At 42.3% G+C, this 22,447-nt stretch overlaps 1 pseudogene; it reads right to left on the bottom strand.

Moving 5' to 3' along the window:
* Positions 1–22,447, bottom strand: part of LOC127529124 (uncharacterized) — a 66,796-nt pseudogene that overhangs the window by 770 nt on the left and 43,579 nt on the right.

Below are 22,447 nucleotides of genomic sequence, written 5' to 3'. Positions count from 1 at the left end.
ATTGGGAGAGAAAGTCAGAGAGGTGAGATTGTGTTGGTTTGGACATGTGCAGAGAAGAGATGCTGGGTATATTGGGAGAAGGATGCTAAGGATAGAGCTGCCAGGGAAGAGGAAAAGAGGAAGGGCTAAGAGAAGGTGTATGGATGTGGTGAGAGAAGACATGCAGGTGATGGGTGTAACAGAACAAGATGGGAGAGGACAGGAAGAGATGGAAGAAGATGATCTGTTGTGGCAACCCCTAACGGGAGCAGCCAAAAGAAGAAGAAGAGGAAGATAAACAAAATATGAATACATGTGATAAACATAAGAAACATACAAAAGCATGACAGCGATTACATGAAAGAAAGAAGAAGAAGGGCAGCTGCAGCATCTGTTGTGCATCAAGAACATGCACCGTGACAATCTGATGGGGTTGGCACCTCGATCATGGTCTTAATCGAAAGCTTATAATCTGATACGTTCTGTAAAGTCAAACAATTTGAGCTCTTGGCAATTTCGGAAAAGTAAAGGGATTGGCAAAATGACATTGCAGAAAAATGTGCAGGAAAAGGCAAGAAAAGATTGCGACCAGAAGATGAAACATTGCTGACAACCATGGCTAGATTCTCTAACCAAACGTCCATCCTATCTTTCACAAAAAGTGAGACTCATAAGTAAAAATCTCAGTTAGAGAACAAAGTAAAGATTCCATTAAACCAGAAAATTAAACATGGAAGTGCACACCCATCAGGGAAGGTTTCTTATTCAGTCTCGGTTACTTGAAAATTCAAGGAGCTCCTCTTTATAGCCTTGACCCGGATGATACGTGCAGCCTGACCCCTGAATTCACCAATAGCACCTCCATAGAAGTTGTTACAACAACACTGCACACAGTGGCATGAGAAACCAAATGGCATTGTGTGAAGATGAAAAATATTTTTAGGACCCTTCAACAAAGAGAATTTCAGAAAACTAATAACAGAAAGGAATGTCACAGTTTGCAAAACCCTAAAGAGAAAAAACAAAGAAAGTGAAAATAAAGCAAGACAATTTTCAATTCTAAAGCAGATTATGACATGTGTTACCCATAAAAGACAAACCAATGAGCTGAATATGGTGAATGTGTTAGTGCCTACTTGAAAGAAATAATACTGGCCACAGTTTAAATACGATAAGGTGTCCAAAAACTTGAACTAATTTAAAGAGTCGGAATTTGTAAAAAAAATACAAAAGGTAACTTACGAATGCTAAAGACAGCTGGCAAGGGAGGAAAGAAAAGCAAAATTCCAGTCTACAACAATAAAACCAAATTCCAGTCTACAACAATTTCTTAGGCAAATAAACCCCAGCATTCTATGGTCTTTAACAGAAAGACATCAATATATTGTCATTAGGGAAGGGTGCTGCTCTTACAATGACCTTCTTTACCCGAACAGCAGAAAGGAATCCAAAATATAACTTGAAGGGTGGGAAACATTCAGGGAGAGTAAAAGTTAATCAAGTAAAACAAAACTGTGCCTCAAGTTGCTGAACTCTTGCCTACCTAGTGGCTTATTCACTGGCACACGATGCCCACTCTGTTCTTACCTCCCGTTCATTTCACCTCTCTCTGTGTCTCACTCTTACTGCTGGTCAGCTCCCCACTCATGTGAAGACCCACTGTGCCTGCATACCCGCAGTCAATGTAAGCCCTAAGTCATCTGATAGAGCAACACACCACTTGAATCTCTCCTCTCAATCTTTGAGAAGCGGCAGATCTGCTGAAAGGTTCGGAGTGCTGCCCAACCATAATACGGTTTTCTAATCATCTTCCATCCACTGTCTGTGTTCTTTTGCCAGTTTCATATATGGCTTTTTCCTTGGAAGCTCTGCCTATAAGGCCAGCATCCCAGAATCATCTTTTCATTGTTGCATATGACCTGGGACTTTGATGTATATTATTTAAGGAAGAAGCCAACCGAGGAGCTGTAAAGTGTCTGCTTCTCACTCTACACACTCTGATGTGCTTCACCTCTTATACAGTTGCCCATCTAGGCCTTCTCTCTTCTTTTTCTATCCTTGTTAGATCAGTTCACCCTCTTCTCTCAAGAGGGTAATAGGCGCCTTTGTATGAAATCTTCAGTTTCTTGCCAAAGTCACATGTGATAAACTTCACTCTGCAAACAAAAAAAAATGGGGTTCAGCAGTGCTAATGCAATTGCAAGGGTTTCTCTAATAAACAATTAGCATTTATACAGGACTAATTAAGGATAAACTGAGGAAGTCGGGACTGAGAAATAGCTGCTGAAAATGGGGCTTTGTAATCATATGTAAATCTTCTTCTTCTTTCGGTTGCTCCCATTAGGGGTTGCCACAGCGGATCATCTGTCCGCATATGGATTTGGCAAAATTTTACACCGGATGCCCTTCCTGAAGTAACCCTTCCCATTTATCCGGGCTTGGGTCCGGCACGAAGAAACACACTGGTTTGTGAATTCTCTGTGGCTGGGTTTGTAATCATATGTAAATAATAAATTTAAAAAATCAGCAATTTCAAGCAGTAATAGCCATTAGAAAGATATCAATTCTGGTTGTGTCCAAACTTTTGACTGGTACTGTAGATGTACACTGTCACACACATGCACAAGGGAGGCAGCTTTCATTTGTAATGAAAAAAACCTAGTGACTGCCATTTTTTTTAAATGTATTTTTTTTTAGTTTTTAGAGTTACTGGGTCTTTCCTGAAGTTATAAGGTAGTGGTGATGGCCAAAAATGTCTTCATTCCAGCCATAGCATGATGAAAGAAGCTTGTAGGTACACAGTATTTTACATACTGCTAGACAAAAACCAAGCAACTCCACTGACCAATGAGGAAAGACTGCCTATCAATTTAATACAATACAATACAATTTATTTTTGTATAGCCCAAAATCACACAAGAAGTGTCGCAATGGGCTTTAACAGGCCCTGCCTCTTGACAGCCCCCCAGCCTTGACTCTCTAAAAAGACCTGGAAAAACTACCCAAAAAAAACCTTGTAGGGAGAAAATGGAAGAAACCTTGGGAAAGGCAGTTCAAAGAGAGACCCCTTTCCAGGTAGGTGGGTGTCAAAAGAAGGGGGTCAATACAATACAATACAGTACACAGAACAGAACACAAGTAATCCTCAATACAGTATAACAGTGCAATAGAAATATTACAAGTACAGAGGAGAATTCAACAGTACTTAATATCACATAATAGGATTTGGATTTGTTCAGAGTCCTGGAGACCTCAGCCATCAAGCTGCCTGCCCCTATTGGCCATTCCACAGCTGAGTCAGTGCTGCCAATCCGAAGAAAGGACCCCTCTACCTGACAACTCCTGCGATCCTCCATCAGGGATGACTATATCTTAGGCAGGCAACAACATGGCAGGTGGGCCGTGGCATCAAGTGCCACGTTTGATCACCGAGAAGAAAAACAGAATAGGTGACGGTTAGTCACACATTATAACTGTCATGTTACTTATGTTTTAGTGCTAATGACTAACAACAGAGATGCAGTCTGTACAGTTAATCAGCAGCTCTAGTCAGGATGTGCTAAACTGAAGTAGTGAGTCTTCAGCCGGGATTTGAAAGCTGAGACCGAAGGGGCATCTCTTATAGTAGCAGGCAGACCATTCCACAGTTTAGGGACCCTGTAACTAAAAGCTCGACCTCCCATTGTTATTTTATTAATCCTTGGAATCATAAGCAGACCAGCATTTGTGGCATCAATGAAAACATCGGATTACAGTCACATGATTTAAGTGGCAGGTGTTGTTGATTCGTGAAAAAAAACAATATTGTGTACGTGAAGCTTGGGAAAAATTAAATCTAGAGATCGTTAATTATAGGGGCGATATCATTTTCTCATTTTGCCGAAAAATTTGAAAGTTGTGATATACTAGGTTTTTTACATAGTTGGTGAGAGCTAAAGGGCTCTAAAGAGGATAATTCCATGCCGGGCCAGGGGGTGGCAGAGTGCCCTGATCCTTTCTCTTTTTCCTCTGCAAACCAACCACAGGAGTTTCTGCTTGGGCCCGATTACAAAACTTCCAGTCCAAGGCCTGTTTACATCATTTCTGGTTCCCGTCCAGATGACAACATTTTCCCCTGTCTGGCTTTAAAACCACCATGAATTGTCTGTCATGCCAGTTCTGTTTTGGACTAATGTCTGTAAGGACCATTGCTTCAACCTTTGCCATTTTTCATCCAACTTCTCAAGTATACAAAACTGTTCTCAGATTCTGAAGAGCACTACATTAACTAGAAGCTGGTAACAAAAAATTCATTAACAATACATAATACCTTATCATTTCTATATTTCTCATTTTATTTATTTATTTTAAAGAATTTCCTGAAAGCAAACATCAACAGTAGGAATGCATTTGCTTAGTAAATAAACAAGGATGCATGGCAAGGTCATGAGAAGTTGCACAGTTTTATGAACCTTTACATTATATGGCAACCTTTATGTCAACTTTTATTTTTATATAGTGCCCTTTATTGCACCTTTCATTTTACATAAAATCTTTATACAGTATATGAATTGCAATGTAGACTTAGAAGGGCGGCATGGTGGCGCAGTGGTAGCGCTGCTGCCTCGCAGTTAGGAGACCTGGGTTCGCTTCTCGGGTCCTCCCTGCGTGGAGTTTGGGTGTTCTCCCCGTGTCTGCGTGGGTTTCTTCCGGGCGCTCCGGTTTCCTCCCACAGTCCAAAGACATGCAGGTTAGGTGGACTGGCGATTCTAAATTGGCCCTAGTGTGTGCTTGTGTGTGTCCTGCGGTGGGTTGGCACCCTGCCCGGGATTGGTTCCCTGTGTTGGCTGGGATTGGCTCCAGCAGACCCCCGTGACCCTGTGTTCGGATTCAGCGGGTTGGACAATGGATGGATGGATGGTTGGATGTAGTCTTAGACTTACAGTACACCTTTATAAAATAACATCCTTTGACAACTTTGACTTTTATCCAGCAAACTTGATCTTAATTAACTTTCTGTATCTCCTTTGATGGCATCCTTTATGTTTGTGTGATTATATTAAATGTTAAATTTATTATATAGCTCCCTTTATAATAAAACTTTATAGTACATACCATCCTTTATTGAAATTTGTATTTTTACATAGCAAACTCTGTATTAAAAAACAACATTTATGGAACTTTGTTTATATAGAGATGTTTATATGCTTTAACACCTTTTCTTATATAGCACTCTTCATAACATCTGCTAAAACTTAAATTATTATTAAATTATATTTATAAGTCCAACATTACATTTTATAGCACTCTTCTATAGTACTGTAGAATATAGCAGAGTACCATGTAGTATACTGTTTATTTTTATCTTCGCAACTGTATATTACATAGCACCTTTTACTATTTAACACCATTTACATTGCGTTTGACTAGGCCAAATGACTTTGTCGCACCTTTTATTATTTCAACATTTTGTATTCATCCTCCACAGCAACCCTTATTAATAACTCCATCCATCCATCCATTATCCAACCCGCTATATCCTAACTACAGGGTCACGAGGGTCTGCCGGAGCCAATCCCAGTCAACACCGGGCGCACCCACCGCAGGGCGCACCCACCGCAGGGCACACACACACGCACACACACACACCAAGCACATATAAGGGACAGTTTAGAATCACCAATCCACCTAACCTGCATGTTTTTGGACTGTGGGAGGACACCAACGCAGACACGGGGAGAACATGCAAACTCCACGAGGGGAGGACCCAGGAAGCGAACCCAGGTCTCCTTACTGCAAGGCAGCAGCGTTACCCACTGCGCCACCGTGTCACCCTTATTAATAACTCTTATTAATAAATTAGCAAAATCTACATTTTATTTAGTTTCTCATTTTTAGATAGAAATTGTTACTATTATATTATATAGTACTACTTTTAAAGCATCCTTCATTGTTCCTCTACTCAGTGTATATGTATACCAGCACATTGGACTGCCTGAACATTTTAATTCTACTAGCTCTTTATTATTTGTATTGCCCTTGTATGCTGCATCATATTTTATCATTTTATATTTTATCATTTTATATATTTATCTTCTTCTGTTTATCTTTAGTATTCTGTCTTTTCCTTGTATGTTAGGGGCGGAGTGGTGGCTCTAAGGTTAGGGGTCTGCACTAGTAATTGGAAGGTTGCCAGTTCGAATCCCTTAAACGCCAATGTGACTCCACTCCGTTGGGCCCCTGAACAATCCTGCAATTGCTCCGTCCTGGTTATGACGTTAATCTGCATGTAGGCCCTCTAACCTGCAGGGTAGAATTGGCACTCCAGCCACCATAAAAAATCTCTGACATCTGAACTAGTGTGGTGTTGAGGTGTCACCCGTTGCATGGCTGCACTCAGGTCCTAATCTGGGATCCTGGGCTGGTTTGTCATGTGGTGTGCTGCGCTGTATCAGCACGTGCTCCTGACCTCTCTCGCTCTTGTATGTTGCACCTATCAAGAGAAATTCCTCATACAAATTAGTGTACCTGGCAATAAAGAGAATTCTGATTCTGATAGTGATTTATACAGTATTATATAGCAACTTGATAAAAACATTATATACAGTCCTATGAAAAAGTTCGAGAACACCTCTTAATTCTTTGGATTTTTGTTTATCATTGGCTGAGCTTTCAAAGTAGCAACTTCCTTTTAATATATGACGTCTTATGGTAACAGTAGTATTTCAGCAGTGACATTAAGTTTATTAGATTAATAGAAAATATGCAATATGCATCACAACAAAATTAGACAGGTGCATAAATCTGGGCACCCCAACAGAGATATGACATCAATACTTAGTTGAGCCTCCTTTTGCAAATATAACAGCCTCTAGACGCCTCCTATAGCCTTTGATGAGTGTCTGGATTCTGGATGGAGGTATTTTTGACCATTCTTCCATACAAAATCTCTCCAGTTCAGTTCAATTTGATGGCTGCTGAGCATGGACAGCCTGCTTCAAATCATCCCATAGATTTTCGATGATATTTAAGTCAGGGGATTGTGACGGCCATTCCAGAACATTGTACGTCTCCCTCTCCATGAATGCCTTTGTAGATTTCAAACTGTGTTCTGGGTCATTGTCTTGTTGGAATATATCCAACCCCTGCATAACTTCAACTTTGTGACTGATGCTTGAACATTATCCTGAAGAATTTGTTGATTTTGAATTGAATTCATCCGACCCTCGACTTTAACAAGGACCCCAGTCCCTGAACTAACCACACAGCCCCACAGCATGATGGAACCTCCACCAAATTTGACAGTAGGTAGCAGGTGTTTTTCTTGGAATGCGGTGTTCTTCCAACATGCAAAGCGTTTTTTTTATGACTAAATAACTCCATTTTTGTCTCATCGGTCCAAAGCACTTTGTTCCAAAATTAATCTGGCTTGTCTAAATGAGCATTTGCATACAACAAGCAACTCTGTTTGTGGCGTGAGTGCAGAAAGGGCATCTTTCTCATCACCCTGCCATACAGATGTTCTTTGTGCAAATTGCACTGAATTGTAGAACGATGTACAGATACACCATCTGCAGCAAGATGTTCTTGCAGGTCTTTGGAGGTGGTCTGTGGGTTGTCTGTAACCATTCTCACAATCCTGTGCATATGCCGCTTCTGTATTTTACTTGGCCTGCCAGACCTGCTGGGTTTAACAGCAACTGTGCCTGTGGCCTTCCATTTCCTGATTCCATTCCTTACAGTTGAAACTGACAGTTTAAACCTCTGAGAGAGCTTTTTGTAGCCTTCCCCTAAATCATGAGACTGAACAATCTTTGTTTTCAGATCTTTTGAGAGTTGCTTTGAGGATCCCATGCTGTCACTCTTCAGAGGAGAGTCAAAGGGAAGCACAACTTGCAATTGACCACCTTAAATACCTTTATATCTCATGATTTGACACACCTGTCTATGAAGTTCAAGGCTTAACGAGCTAAGCCAACCAATTTGGTGTTGTAAGTAATCAGCATTGAGCAGTTACAGGCATTCAAATCAGCAAAATTACAAGGGGACCCACATTTTTGCACAGCCAGTTTTTCACATTTGATTTCATTTCATACAACTAAATACTGCTTCAATAAAAATCTTTGTTCGGAAAACACCCCAGTACTCAGATGTTCCTAGGAAATGAAAGACATACCACTATTATCTTTTATTTGAAAGCAGAGTAAATTATTATGCAGGTTTAGAGGGGTTCACAAACTTTTTCATATAACAGTAGACAATGTTTTATTGAATAATACCCTTTACAGCATCAACACAGGCAGCCTTTTCAGGCCCAGCTGATGCTCTGCTTGAATTCCCATGAGCAGAGCCCTCCATCGCTCCACATTTCTCAAGATGCATTAATATGTTTCCTTCAGGACAGCACAGCTCATTTTTACATGGTCTTTGAGAATGTGGGAGGATGCTCAGGGGACGGCAAGTGAAGAGAGATAGCAGTGCAGTACATCCGAGAAAAAAGACTTCAGTCTGTCAGCAGCGCTTATTTAATGAGGACTAAACTTAAATAAAGTGTAGGGAGGGTCTTTATCAGCACTCCTCTCTTACGACAGTAGCCTTTACAGACCAGATTACCCAGACGTGAGTGTTGATTCATCACACACCCCATTCCCACATACCAACAGCACAACGGACACAATTCAGCAAGCCATGAAGAAGGTCAAGGTCCTTGCTGTACAAAATATTGAAGGAAGGAAGCAATCAAACAAAGAAAAAATAACAACATCAAAGACAAGAGAAGAATGGGGTCCCTCACAGACAAATAATGGATGTCAACATGGAGCTGGAAATAACAAAAACTATGGAATATTGCCTAGCAGCAATGAATTCCTGGTAGTAGTGCATTTTGTACTTTTAATAAATTAGCATACGGGATGTAATTGTACAGTAGCCGTACAATTCAGGCAAATCAAGGGAATACTCATAGCAAGCATTGCTACATTTAGTCAGCTGAGATACAGCAAAATGTCACACCATATCACAGGGTCAAATTTGCAGGTACTGCAAGTCTCCCCTAGTGGTCTCACTACACAATCTCACTTGTGGCCTCCAGCCTTTCATTAACCCAGAAAATTGCATAGTGTATGACTTCTTTCAATTGGTTGCCAATACAAATAATTGATCGAGGGCACACAAGCTGCTAGTTCCATAACCGTTGAAAAAAAACCATAGTGTACACCCGGCCTTAACCATAATTTACGCAGACCGATGCCATAGTGTGCTTAAAATATGATGAGAATGGTACTTGTGCATTGCGCCAAACACAGCTAACATAGAAATAGTGGGAAAGCACTGCCATATTTGATCCTGTCCTCCGGTCAAGCTCAGATCCTATTTCTCTAACATGTGTAACTACATTTGCCTTTCCTCAACAGTCTCCTCAGGTCATTCTCAGGAGGGAACTTTCATTGAGTTTTGGGTCATTATTTTGGCACTCTGCTTATTCGCAGATCTGTTCTCCATCAGGTACTGTAATCTGTACTTAAAATACCGTCTCTCTTACACATGCAGCACCACTGCTTTTTGTCCACAACCTGGTCAAGTTAGATAGATAGATAGATAGATAGATAGATAGATAGATAGATAGATAGATAGATAGATAGATAGATAGATAGATAGATAGATAGATAGATAGATAGATAGATAGATAGATAGATAGATGCTTTATTAATCCCAAGGGGAAATTCACATACTCCAGCAGCAGCATACTGATACAAAAAAACTATTAAATTAAAGATTGTTAATAACGCAGGTAAAAACAGACAATAACTTTATATAATGTTAACGTTTACCCCCCCGGGTGGAATTGAAGAGTCGCATAGTTTGGGGGAGGAACGATCTCCTCAGTCTGTCAGTGGAGCAGGACAGTGACAGCAGTCTGTCGCTGAAGCTGCTCTTCTGTCTGGAAATGATACTGTTCAGTGGATGCAGTGGATTCTCCATAATTTATAGGAGCCTGCTGAGTGCCCGTCGCTCTGCCACGGATGTCAAGCTGTCCAGCTCCATGCCAACAATAGAGCCTGCCTTCCTCACCAGGCGTCCTTCTTCTTAATGCTGCCTCCCCAGCACACCACTGCGTAGAAGAGGGCGCTTGCCCACAACCGTCTGATAGAACATCTGCAGCATCTTATTGCAGATGTTGAAGGACGCCAGCCTTCTAAGGAAGTATAGTCGGCTCTGTCCTTTCTTACACAGAGCATCAGTATTGGCAGTCCAGTCTAATTTATCATCCAGCTGCACTCCCAGGTATTTATAGGTTTGCACCCTCTGCACACAGTCACCTCTGATGATCACGGGGTCCATGAGGGGTCTGGGCCTCCTAAAATCCACCACCAGCTCCTTGGTTTTGCTGGTGTTCAGGTGTAGGTGGTTTGAGTCGCACCATTTAATAAAGTCCTTGATTAGGTCCCTATACTCCTCCTCCTGCCCACTCCTGATGCAGCCCACGATAGCAGTGTCGTCAGTGAACTTTTGCATGTGGCAGGACTGCGAGTTGTATTGGAAGTCCAATGTATATAGGCTGAACAGGACCGGAGAAAGTACAGTACCTTGTGGGGCTCCTGTGTTGCTGACCACAATGTCAGACCTGCAGTTCCCGAGACGCACATACTGAGGTCTGTCTTTAAGATAGTCCACGATCCATGCCACTAGGTATGAATCTACTCCCATCTCTGTCAGCTTGTCCCTAAGGAGCAGAGGTTGGATGGTGTTGAAAGTGCTAGAGAAGTCCAGAAACATAATTCTTACAGCACCACTGCCTCCATCCAAGTGGGAGAGGGATCGGTGTAGCATATACTGTAGATGAGGGCATGTGTATACAGTATATGTTAAGGTGGGGATGATTCATACTGTATGTACTTCGAAAGGCTGAGCAAAGAAAATCACAGAAGAGGGTTTGTAAGCATAAGTTTAATATGTCACTGTGCTCTGTGGAAATATATCTGCTTTTTTCTGCTCACATGCACAGGTGACACATAGCCAGATTAAGCACAGGGGCTCACCACATAGAACTGCTAGCCAAGCAGTATGACATAAGACAGATTGGAACAACTGGAAAGCGTGCAGTCAGACCGAGTGATGCTGTGTGCTGCTATTTCTATCTGTCAGCATGGAATTGTATCCTCATTTAAGCACCGTTACCTTGTTTGGAACTACATGTTCACCCTGCACGTGAAGAAAGAGGATAAAGTCTCGGAACATTGCCCGGCACACCTTTGAAGCCAACGGACGGATGGGAGATACCGTCATCTGTTCCAGAAAATTCCTTCCACTGCACCGATGACATCGACAGACTCTGTGCCTCGGGCCCCTACTCCTTGACCAGGTTTTTCTTCATTGGCTTCCTTTGTCTGATATGTAGCGTAAGCTGACAAGTCATTTCTCTTGCGTGATTTCTTACTGTCTTATCATTGGGTGGGGTGGTAGTATCGCCTTTTATGTTATATCAGTATTGATTTGGGTTATGTAACATGCCCCAATCACAACAGAACTCTATCGCCACCTACTGGACACAGGATTGTAGAAGATGCCAAGAAACATGCATACCTATTTGTTTCCTCCACAGTTCTCATAGATGAATAAGATCCTTGTCCCCCATCCCAGCTCACTCCACCCACTGTACCTCTGTGACCTCTGCCAATTCGCTCTCCCTTAAATGAATCCTGTTAGACACCCTACATTCAGCTATCTGATAACCAGAGGTAAAGACTTAGTAGTCTAGTGCCATGCCTTTGGCAGTGCTTATAGTGAACCTTCAACCCAATAATATTAAATGGGGTTTTCTCCTGGGATTCTAACCTGAGATTTTTTATTTCAATATACTCTATGTACACAAATATACAGAGCATATACTACATATCTGTATATATAAAGTTACACCAACCTGTTTGACTCACAGAAGGACTGGCAAGAAGTTCTCAGCTATTTGCAGGCAACTTTAAAAAAAAAACAATTTCACAAATGGGCTCATGTCAAGGCCTTAAAGATGCATCCAGCCCCTCCAACTAGATAAGGTTAATCGTGACACAATGACAGTAAACTGTTCTGATGCTTCACACTGATAGTTGGAGATGATGGCCATCTTACTTCCAGACTATACTAGATGCTGAACAGCATCAAATGGCAGCAAGTCAGAGGGATCATGATTTGAGTGTCACCAGTATCCTTTTTATTTTAATTAATATATGTTTCATATCTAAAAATAAAATCAGTCTCCCCACTTAGTCCATAGTGAATAAATAAATCCCCTCATTCCATGCACCGTGGGAAGCATCTGCAGCCACAGGTTAAACAACTCTTACAAAGTCATGAATATTGACTTGAGAGGGACACTATGGGGTGACAGGGGATCTGAGGGAGAAAAACGTCACATACAGCAGTAGCCTCAAATACTCAGTTTAGTTTTCAGTGGGGGAAAAAAGCACTGGGTGACATTTGATGACGCCAGTTCTCCGCAATCACATAACTCGTCCTTTGGATTCAACAATATGTAAAGATGGACCATCTGCATGAAGGAGGCAACTTTCTTGCTAGAGTATCAGCTGAAAACCTTAAGGTGCGATTTTTCCCACACCTTTGGATTTTGTCTGGCGGCAAATAAAAGTGGGCTCTTCTGGGGGCTTCAACTCTTATCGCTGTTGCCTGTGCTCATTTACAACAAACACTGCTGCAGGACTCGCTATTACAGGAAAGAGCACACTGAAAGCTTGTAATCGGTATTTTCGAAAGCTATAAAGATGATTACAAATTATGCAAAAGCTGATTTAAAACTTGCTGTGTATGATAGTTATAATTGGATTTTAACCTTCACCTATTCTGTCTTTCTTCTTGGTACTCAAATGTGGCACTTGGTGCCACGGCCCACCTGCCAAGTTGTTTTGCCTGCCTAAGGTAAAGTCATCCCTGATGGGGGATCACAGGAATCATGGGAAAGAGGGGTCCTTTCATCGGATTGGCTGGCCCAGCACTGGCCAAATGGGGGAGGTAGCTTGATGGCTGAGGTCTCCAGGACTCTAAACAAATCCAAATCTTATTATGTGATATCATCTACTGTTAAATTCTGCTCCGTACTTCTAAAATTTTTATTTTATACTGTATTGAGGATTTGATCTGTTCTGTATATTGTATTGACCCCCTTCTTTTGACACCCACTGCACGTCCAACCTACCTGGAAAGGGGTTTCTTTTTGAACTGCCTTTCACCAAAAGGTTTCTTCTATTTTTTCCCTACAAGGTTTTTTGGGGGAGTTTTTCCTTGTCTTCATAGAGTGTCAAGGCTGGGGGGCTGTCAAGAGGCAGGGCCTGTTAAAACCCATTGCGGCACTTCTTGTGTGATTTTGGGCTATACAAAAATAAACTGTATTGTATTGTATTGGGTATCACAACCCTGCATTGGCATAACAGCCTAAAACAGATTTGCCTAATCATATTACAAACTTGACTAGATTTCTACAGACAAGGAACATTAAACGTTATAAATTACTTTCACTCACTCAAACACCCCTTTCAATTGCTCTCTTTCTCTCTACCATACTGACTTAATTGAATAGTATAATATATATTTTTAAAAAGGGTCTTAATTTTTTTTTTTTTAATTGTATGAGCACACGACACAGAAACACATGATGCTGAGTGTTGTTCGGTGCTGTGAAGTTAGTAATTACATGCATGTGGCCAATGGCATTGGCTTTTTTGATTCGATAGAAAAGTCAGTCAGTCATTTTCTAACTCACTTAGTCCTGAGCAGGGTTGCAGGGGGATGCTGGAGTTCATCCCATCTAGCATAGGGTGCAAGGCAGGAACAAACATTGGACTTGACGTCAGTCCATCACAGGCTAAACACAAAGACACTCACATGCACACAGAGGTGGGTAGTAATGAGTTACATTTACTTGAGTAACTATTTAAAAAACAATTGTACTTCTAAGAGTAGTTTTACTGCACCATACTTTCTACTTTTACCTGAGTACATTTGTGAAGAAGAAACGTTACTCTTATTTCGCTACACTGGGCAACACTTGACTCGTTACTTTTTTCCATTTATACATTAAACTATATTTTTGCAAGAGAAAAGTTGCCAGTGGATCTACTGCATGACTGTTTCACCAATCAGACGTAGCCATTAAGTCACATGACCACACACAAACTTCCTGTGTCTTGCAGCCTGTGAGAGACTTTTTAGTCATGCAGGGCTCCTGTTCACTGCTAAACGGTCACAGCTTCACTGCAAGAACAGATCGTCGTTCCCAAGCCTGCCTTTTATGTCTTTTACCCTCATGTCTTTTCTTCTTTTCTTTGATTCCCCCTTCTTTTTTGTGCTGACCCATATATATACACTCCCGTCCCCGTGGGCCTTAATCACATACCGCAGGAAGCCAATGAGAATGATCGGACCCGCACGTGCCGGTGTGACTCGCTCCAACTACCTCATTAACTCCCCGCGGTCGTGCAATTTTTTTTTTGAAGCCATGGACCTGCTATACCACAAAGTGCATATGCAGAATTATACCGTCAGTGTACAGAATATCTCGTCACTGTATGTAGTTTGCACTGTTCAAACATACATGTTACCAGTGGCGGACCGTGCATTTCACACCTAGGCCTTCAGTAGTGGTCCATCTGAATCAACCCGCCCTTCAAAAACTAATTTATGGTTATAAAAAACATCTTAATATGCAGAAATACAGTATAAAGAGCCATTGCATTGCAGATAGATAACTCCTGTAGCCACAATAAATGCCTTTATTGAATAGTCAAACCAGGGGTGAACAAGTTCCTTTCTACTGCAGCTACAGCCGCGACACACATAATAAACATCAATAATAACTCATAAACTTGCAATATTATTTAGGAAAATCGCAACATTTTACTCACCAAAAATTCGGATTATTTGTAAACAAAATCCATCCTCCTCTCTTTCCTCAAAAACAGTTCAATTACTCTGTCGTACAGAGTATCCGTGCGCTTCAGTTCCATCACGAAGTCCCTTTCTATCGCCATCGAAGCTAATGCTGAAAGCCGAACCTGCCCTGTCGTATTTCTGGCATAAGTTTTAATTCACTTTAGGGCTGAAAATGTCCGCTCGACAGAAGCAGTGGACACGGGAATGGTCACCGCCAAACATACCAATGTGTACAGCTGCCCCATGATGCTCTCTTTCAGATTTTTCTATTACACCATCTGCACCATCCTATCCAATCAACGGGTCTGAATACGGTGACGTTGCCATACGCCTGCTAGAGGGCCCTAGTAAAACCAACTCAAAATCTGATTGGTTGAAGCAACAGTTTAATTGACATTTATTTTGTGTTAGAGGGCCTGCAGATAAGGGCTGTTCAGTCCCTGTACGATCGGTGCCAGAGCTTGGTCCGCATTGCCGGCAGTAAGTCGAACCCATTTCCAGTGAGAGTTGGACTCCGCCAGGGCTGCCCTTTGTCACCGATTCTGTTCATAACTTTTATGGACAGAATTTCTAGGCGCAGCCAGGGCGTTGAGAGGGTCCGGTTTGGTGGGCTCAGGATTGGGTCACTGCTTTTTGCAGATGATGTTGTCCTGTTTGCTTCATCAGGCCATGATCTTCAGCTCTCTCTGGATCGGTTCGCAGCCGAGTGTGAAGCGGCTGGGATGGGAATCAGCACCTCCAAATCCGAGACCATGGTCCTCAGCCGGAAAAGGGTGGAGTGCCCTCTCAGGGTTGGTAGCGAGATCCTGCCCCAAGTGGAGGAGTTCAAGTATCTCGGGGTCTTGTTCACGAGTGAGGGAAGAATGGAGCGTGAGATCGACAGGCGGATCGGTGCGGCATCCGCAGTAATGCGGGCGCTGCATCGGTCTGTCGTGGTGAAAAAGGAGCTGAGCCGCAAGGCGAAGCTCTCAATTTACCAGTCGATCTATGTTCCTACCCTCACCTATGGTCATGAGCTATGGGTAGTGACCGAAAGAACGAGATCGCGAATACAAGCGGCTGAAATGAGTTTCCTCCGCAGGGTGTCTGGGCTTTCCCTTAAAGATAGGGTGAAAAGCTCAGTCATCCGGGAGGGGCTCAGAGTAGAGCCGCTGCTCCTCCGCATCGAGAGGAGTCAGATGAGGTGGCTCGGGCATCTGATCAGGATGCCTCCTGGACGCCTCCCTGGTGAGGTGTTCCGGGCACGTCTAACCGGGAGGAGGCCCCGGGGAAGACCCAGGACACGCTGGAGGGACTATGTCTCTCGACTGGCCTGGGAACGCCTTGGGATTCTCCCGGAAGAGCTAGAAGAAGTGGCCGGGGAGAGGGAAGTCTGGGCATCTCTGCTCAAGCTGCTGCCCCCGCGACCCGACCTCGGATAAGCGGGAGACAATGGATGGATGGATGGATGGATGGATGGATGGATGGATGGATGGATGGATGGATGGATGGGCCTGCAGAACGGATTGTGAAGGCCTCCGGGCAGACTTCTTTGACTTTAACCCTGCCCGGCAACAAATGATGGCTGAAATGTGATTGGTTAAATGCTTTAATACGAAAATACATGTCTGGAAGCAGCACAGCCATCGGAAAAGCTATGAAAGGAAGCGGACAGACTATTTGGAATTATTTAATAAGTATTCATGGACAAAATATAATTAACATCAGTTTGTGATTCAGATATTTTTTTAGTCCAGCTGAGAAGTCCTTGCAGGCCCTGACAGCCCGCCACTGCATGTTACCTACTGTAGGTGTTGGCTTCAAAAGCTTTGTTGTGAAAAACTGAGATTTGGAACTTTGTGTTATTTGTGCATCTTTATTTTGTAAAGATGTGATTTATTTTTACTCATTTTTTTATTTTATTATTTGGAAATAGCAGAATTTGCCCATTATTTTATATTTTTGTGTCTTATTACAACATTTCTAAAAAATAAATCATTTATTATGATCAAACAGTTACTCAGTACTTGAGCAGTCTTTTCACCAAGCACTTTTTTACTCTTACTTGAGTAAGTTTTTGGTGGACTACTTTTTACTTCTACTTGAGAAATATTTTATTTTGAAGTAACGCTACTCTTACTTGAGTATAATTTTTAGCTACTCTACCCACCTCTGCATGCACGCAAGGGCCAGTTTAGTGTCACTGATTCACCTAATATGCATGTCATTGGACAGAGCTAGGAAACCTATGCAGACACAGGGAGGACAACAGACGTGAACCCTGGTCGCCTTCCTGTGATGCAGCAGTGCTACCACTCACTAAGGAGATCACGGTTTGCATCCTGGGTTCTCCCCACAGCAGGCAGCAATGCTACCACTTTGCCACCATGCCACCCAATACAAAACAATGTCACGTGGTATAATCAGTTCAGGTCAGACTTATGGTCACCTGTACTGGGTGCAATGAAATTCTGACTAGCACACTTGATTAACATGCCTTCAAATCTCACTCCGTAGGTTATTTAAAACACGACATCACAGAGTACAATAGGCCTAAAGTAGCCACGAGCTCAGGTGTCCCCCCAATTCCTTGGTCTCTGGCTTTCTTCTTATTATTCTCATTTACCATTTTATACTCTGCCTGCATGCATTCAATAGTGCTTTACATTTTGTGGTAAAACTACCTGCGACTCATCTTAAGTAAGGGGCCTAAATGTGTTTCCAGTTCAGGTGCAAGTGAGCCTTCAGCTAAAATGGCCAGGAAGGTAATGACTTTGGAAGAGAATGTTTCACTTCTGGATATGATAAAAGTAGGACATACAGTACATTTGCATCTGGAGGTTGTAGATATCTGCGATGGGTTGGCACCCTGCCCAGGATTGGTTCCCTGCCTTGTGCCCTGTGTTGGCTGGGATTGGCTCCAGCAGACCCCCGTGACCCTGTGTTCGGATTCAGCAGGTTGGACAATGGATGGATGGATGGATGGGTTGTAGATATTGTGTGAAAGAGCCAACGGTTTCCTGCATTCAAACTGTAGAAAACGAAATCCACTGATATTCTGTTGGTGCTGAAAATGCTGTGAAAGCTCTAATTAAAATGGAAAGAGCCCTCAACAGTTGGTGTGAAGATCAAGAAAATGAACCAGTGGCCAAAATAACATGAATTCCCCTAACACTCTTTCTCAATCTGATGAATCCAAATTGATATCACAGCAAGATAAGTAATTGGGAAGATAAGAAAGAATCGAAGGACACACACACACAAACACACACATAGAGCTCATCCGGAATTGCTAGTTCATCTAACATGCACTCGGGATGTGGAGGAAACTGGAGTGCCTGGAGAAAACCCACAGAGTCACAATGAAAACGTGCAAAGCCCTTACTGTGATGCCAATAATTGTTGTAATAAAACACAAGAGCAACGTCAAAGGTTTGGGGATCCACCCTGTATATTGTAGAGCAGGTAGGCAACAAAATGAGGTCTTTACAGACTTGAGTCCAAAACAGAACTGAAAACAACAAAAATGGCTGTCGGTGGAAGGGAAATGACGCCACAGAAAGTGGCATTCTGGAACCAGAAGTGACATCAGCAGAAGGCGGGATCTTGATGGCCAAAACCAGAAGTGATGTTGTGGTTGTCTTCTGAGGACCAAAAGTGATCATTAATTTGAGGGTTCATCAGAGAGAACAGTTAGAGGAAAGCACCAACCCCTGGTCCAGTGAGAGCATGCACTTACTTGAGCCCGTAAACTGCCTCCCAATCACAAGTGTGTGACACTGTGAACAACAATGTTAAACACTGCTGAATTGCAGTGGCAAGATGTGGGTTTCATTTCTAAAGAGACTTTTATTAAGTGTGTAAATGGCTTTTTATTAAGTAAATGTGTTGTTGAAACAAAACACACCATTGCAAAATGGTCCTCGCTACATAAAGCTCCATTCCCAAAATTACTAAGCCAAATAACAAGGTTTTACTTGGTTTTAATCCTGAATCTTGGATGCTATCTGAAGCACAACAAATAGCATTGGACAAAAGATATCGAACAGTGCAAATTCCAGGCAAGCCCCCCTAACAACAAGACATCACTTCAAAGCAATGGTAGCACAAATGGCAGTGACTGAAAAAACAAAATGGTGTCATGGGAAAGTAAAAAAACTGTAATAATTATTCCAAAACAAAGTAATTGTACAAAATGAAAGTGAAAATAAATGCTCATAATTCCAAATCTCAATAAAATGACTAAAACTAAAGGGAAAAATTACTTGGTTTAGGAAAAAACATAACAAAATAACACCAAACAACACTTAATCACTGCACTATGATAAAGACAAAATGGATTGCAGAATCCAAGTCTTAATTATTATTAGCATATCTACGATAAAATAAAATGCTAAGGTCCATAAAAGTGTGCATGTGCAATCCCTCAGAGTAATCTGATTGGTCGGTTTGCCTTTAATAACGTGATTGAAGGAAGAGTGGGAGTCGGAGACACACAAGGAGGAGTAAAGGTGTAAGAGGCACACTGAGAGTCACCTTCAAAGGTGAGAAGTCAGAACAAGGCACCTCGAAATGACAGAGTCTTAGAGGAAGGCTTTACGGAAACACATGCGGCCGAAAGAATGCCAGTCAAAAAAGGTTCAGACACTTGAGGATACCAAGGAAAAGACTAAAGGACTAACACCAAGGATTAATTAATTAAATAAGGTAAGAGATATCAAATATTTTTAAACTTATTCTATTATTTGTCTTCAACAGGTAACATGCCTGTGGGCACACTGGAGCAATCCCCATATTCAGAAAGGCACTGGCACAATCCAGGAAAGTAACAAGACAATAAAAAATAACCACTGAACTGTAGGTATAAATGGAAGTGAACTCGAAAACAAAGAAGAAAGAAAAGAAAAAACAAAGAATAAAGACTATGGCCCTCTGGGACTACCCACACTACACTTTCCATGACAGTCTATGACAAAATACAGGGTGGTGCAGGGAAACAGGAATTTTTGGAACTACAGTAGGTGTTGACAACTCCGGGGCGTCAGCAGTTGTTTGGGACCAATGTGCCCTCATTTAGAACCCCTTGCCATTAGTTATAATGGAGCAGTGTAGTGGTGTGCAACGAGCGTTCTCTGTGAAAGCCTTTTATAAGAATGGTGATATTGTGAACGCTGCGCAAAGGAAATTTTGGCGTCATTACCAGTTAGGACGTCATGATCGTGCGATTACAACATGGGTGCAAAATTTCAAAGAAACGGGTTCAGCCTAAAAAGAAGCCCCCAGGTGGAGCCACTTCGCATACTGCCCGACAATCAATGGCAGCTATTCGACGATTGTTTGGAAGGCACGTCATGTCACGCAACGGTGAAATTCCATGGCCTCCGAGATCCCCAGATCTCACTGTTTGTGATTTTTTTCTGTGGGGACAACTTAAAAGCCAAGTGTACCGCACACATCCTGCAGCCATTGCTGAATTAAAAAGGAGGATTGAAGAGGAAATCGCTGGTATTCCACTTGACATGTCACGTCGAGCGATGCAGAATTTCCACCACAGGCTGTCAGAATGGAATACACCTTCATGATGTTTTCTTCAAAGCATAAAATGAATATTGAATGAAAATTGATTACCATCATTAATTGCATATCCTGTACAATAAATTTCATCATTAAATGTATTTTGTAATGTGTTGTGCAATGAACATATATATAATTAATTACCCATGTAATTACTTCTCTCCTTCCTACCTCCAAGCCTTTCTCTGCCACAATAAACTGCAGTCCTCTTCCTCCTTGCCAGATAAAACTTTTGTCTCAGTTCCTCTCCCAACTCCAAGCTTGTCCAACTAAAGAAGTGAAGTGAATCCTGGGATTGTCTCTGGTGTCACTTCAGCCTACCTGGGAGCATTTCTGGGTCATCCCTGTTTCCACAGAGACTCCTGATAATACTATTCATCCCAGGAGCTTCCAAGGGAACCTTAACTCTTGAAATAGAAAACTGTTATTACACCATAGAGGTCTAGGGAATTATTATGTCTATAGAGTTCAACCCCTGCCAAGAACCCGTTGGCACAGGTACAGGTATACCAAGCTGCTTTACAGTTCCTTACCATAAATAATTAGCTCTGTAGTCTATCCAGGATTGAGTCCTTTCTCCATGAATTGTAGAAAGTGAACTCAGTATGATTGACATTGGCAGGCTGTGTTAATTTTTCATTTCCTCCTGCATCACATTTTCTTGTAGTTTCAGACCTAATTCAGAAAGTGATCAAGCAGATAGATAGATAGATAGATAGATAGATAGATAGATAGATAGATAGATAGATAGATAGAGTGCATCCGGAAAGTATTCACAGTGCATCACTTTTTCCACATTTTCTTATGTTACAGCCTTATTCCAAAATGGATTAAATTCATTTTTTTCCTCAGAATTCTACACACAACACCCCATAATGACAACATGAAAAAAGTTTACTTGAGGTTTTTACAAATTTATTAAAAATAAAAAAACTGACAAATCACATGTACATAAGTATTCACAGCCTTTGCTCAATACTTTGTCGATGCATGTTTGGCAGCAATTACATCCTCAAGTCTTTTTGAATATGATGCCACAAGCTTGGCACACCCATCCTTGGCCAGTTTCGCCCATTCCTCTCTGCAGCACCTCTCAAGCTCCATCAGGTTGGATGGGAAGCGTCGGTGCACAGTCATTTTAAGATCTCTCCAGAGATGTTCAATCGGATTCAAGTCTGGGCTCTGGCTGGGCCACTCAAGGACATTCACAGAGTTGTCCTGAAGCCACTCCTTTGATATCTTGGCTGTGTGCTGAGGGTCGCTGTCCTGCTGAAAGATGAACCGTCGCCCCAGTCTGAGGTCAAGAGCGCTCTGGAGCAGGTTTTCATCCAGGATGTCTCTGTACATTGCTGCAGTCATCTTTCCCTTTATCCTGACTAGTCTCCCAGTCCCTGCCACTGAAAAACATCCCCACAGCATGATGCTGCCACCACCATGCTTCACTGTAGGGATGGTATTGGCCTGGTGATGAGCGGTGCCTGGTTTCCTCCAAACGTGACGCCTGGCATTCACACCAAAGAGTTCAATCTTGGTCTCATCAGACCAGAGAATTTTCTTTCTGATGGTCTGAGAGTCCTTCAGGTGCCTTTTGGCAAACTTCAGGCGGGCTGCCATGTGCCTTTTACTAAGGAGTGGCTTCCATCTGGCCACTCTACCATACAGGCCTGATTGGTGGATTGCTGCAGAGATGGTTGTCCTTCTGGAAGGTTCCCCTCTCTCCACAGAGGACCTCTGGAGCTCTGACAGAGTGACCATCGGGTTCTTGGTCACCTCCCTGACTAAGGCCCTTCTCCCCTGATCGCTCAGTTTAGATGGCCAGCCAGCTCTAGGAAGAGTCCTAGTGGTTTCGAACTTCTTCCACTTACAGATGATGGAGGCCACTTTGCTCATTGGGACCTACAAAGCAGCAGAAATGTTTTTGTAACTTTCCCCAGATATGTGCCTCGAGACAATCCTGTCTCGGAGGTCTACAGACAAATCCTTTGACTTCATGCTTGGT

Source organism: Erpetoichthys calabaricus, chromosome 1 (genome assembly GCF_900747795.2).
Source record: "Erpetoichthys calabaricus chromosome 1, fErpCal1.3, whole genome shotgun sequence".
Classification (NCBI taxonomy): Eukaryota; Metazoa; Chordata; class Cladistia; order Polypteriformes; family Polypteridae; genus Erpetoichthys; species Erpetoichthys calabaricus.
The sequence above is the reverse complement of the archived record's forward strand: the minus strand, read 5'-3'. Positions and strand labels throughout refer to the sequence as shown.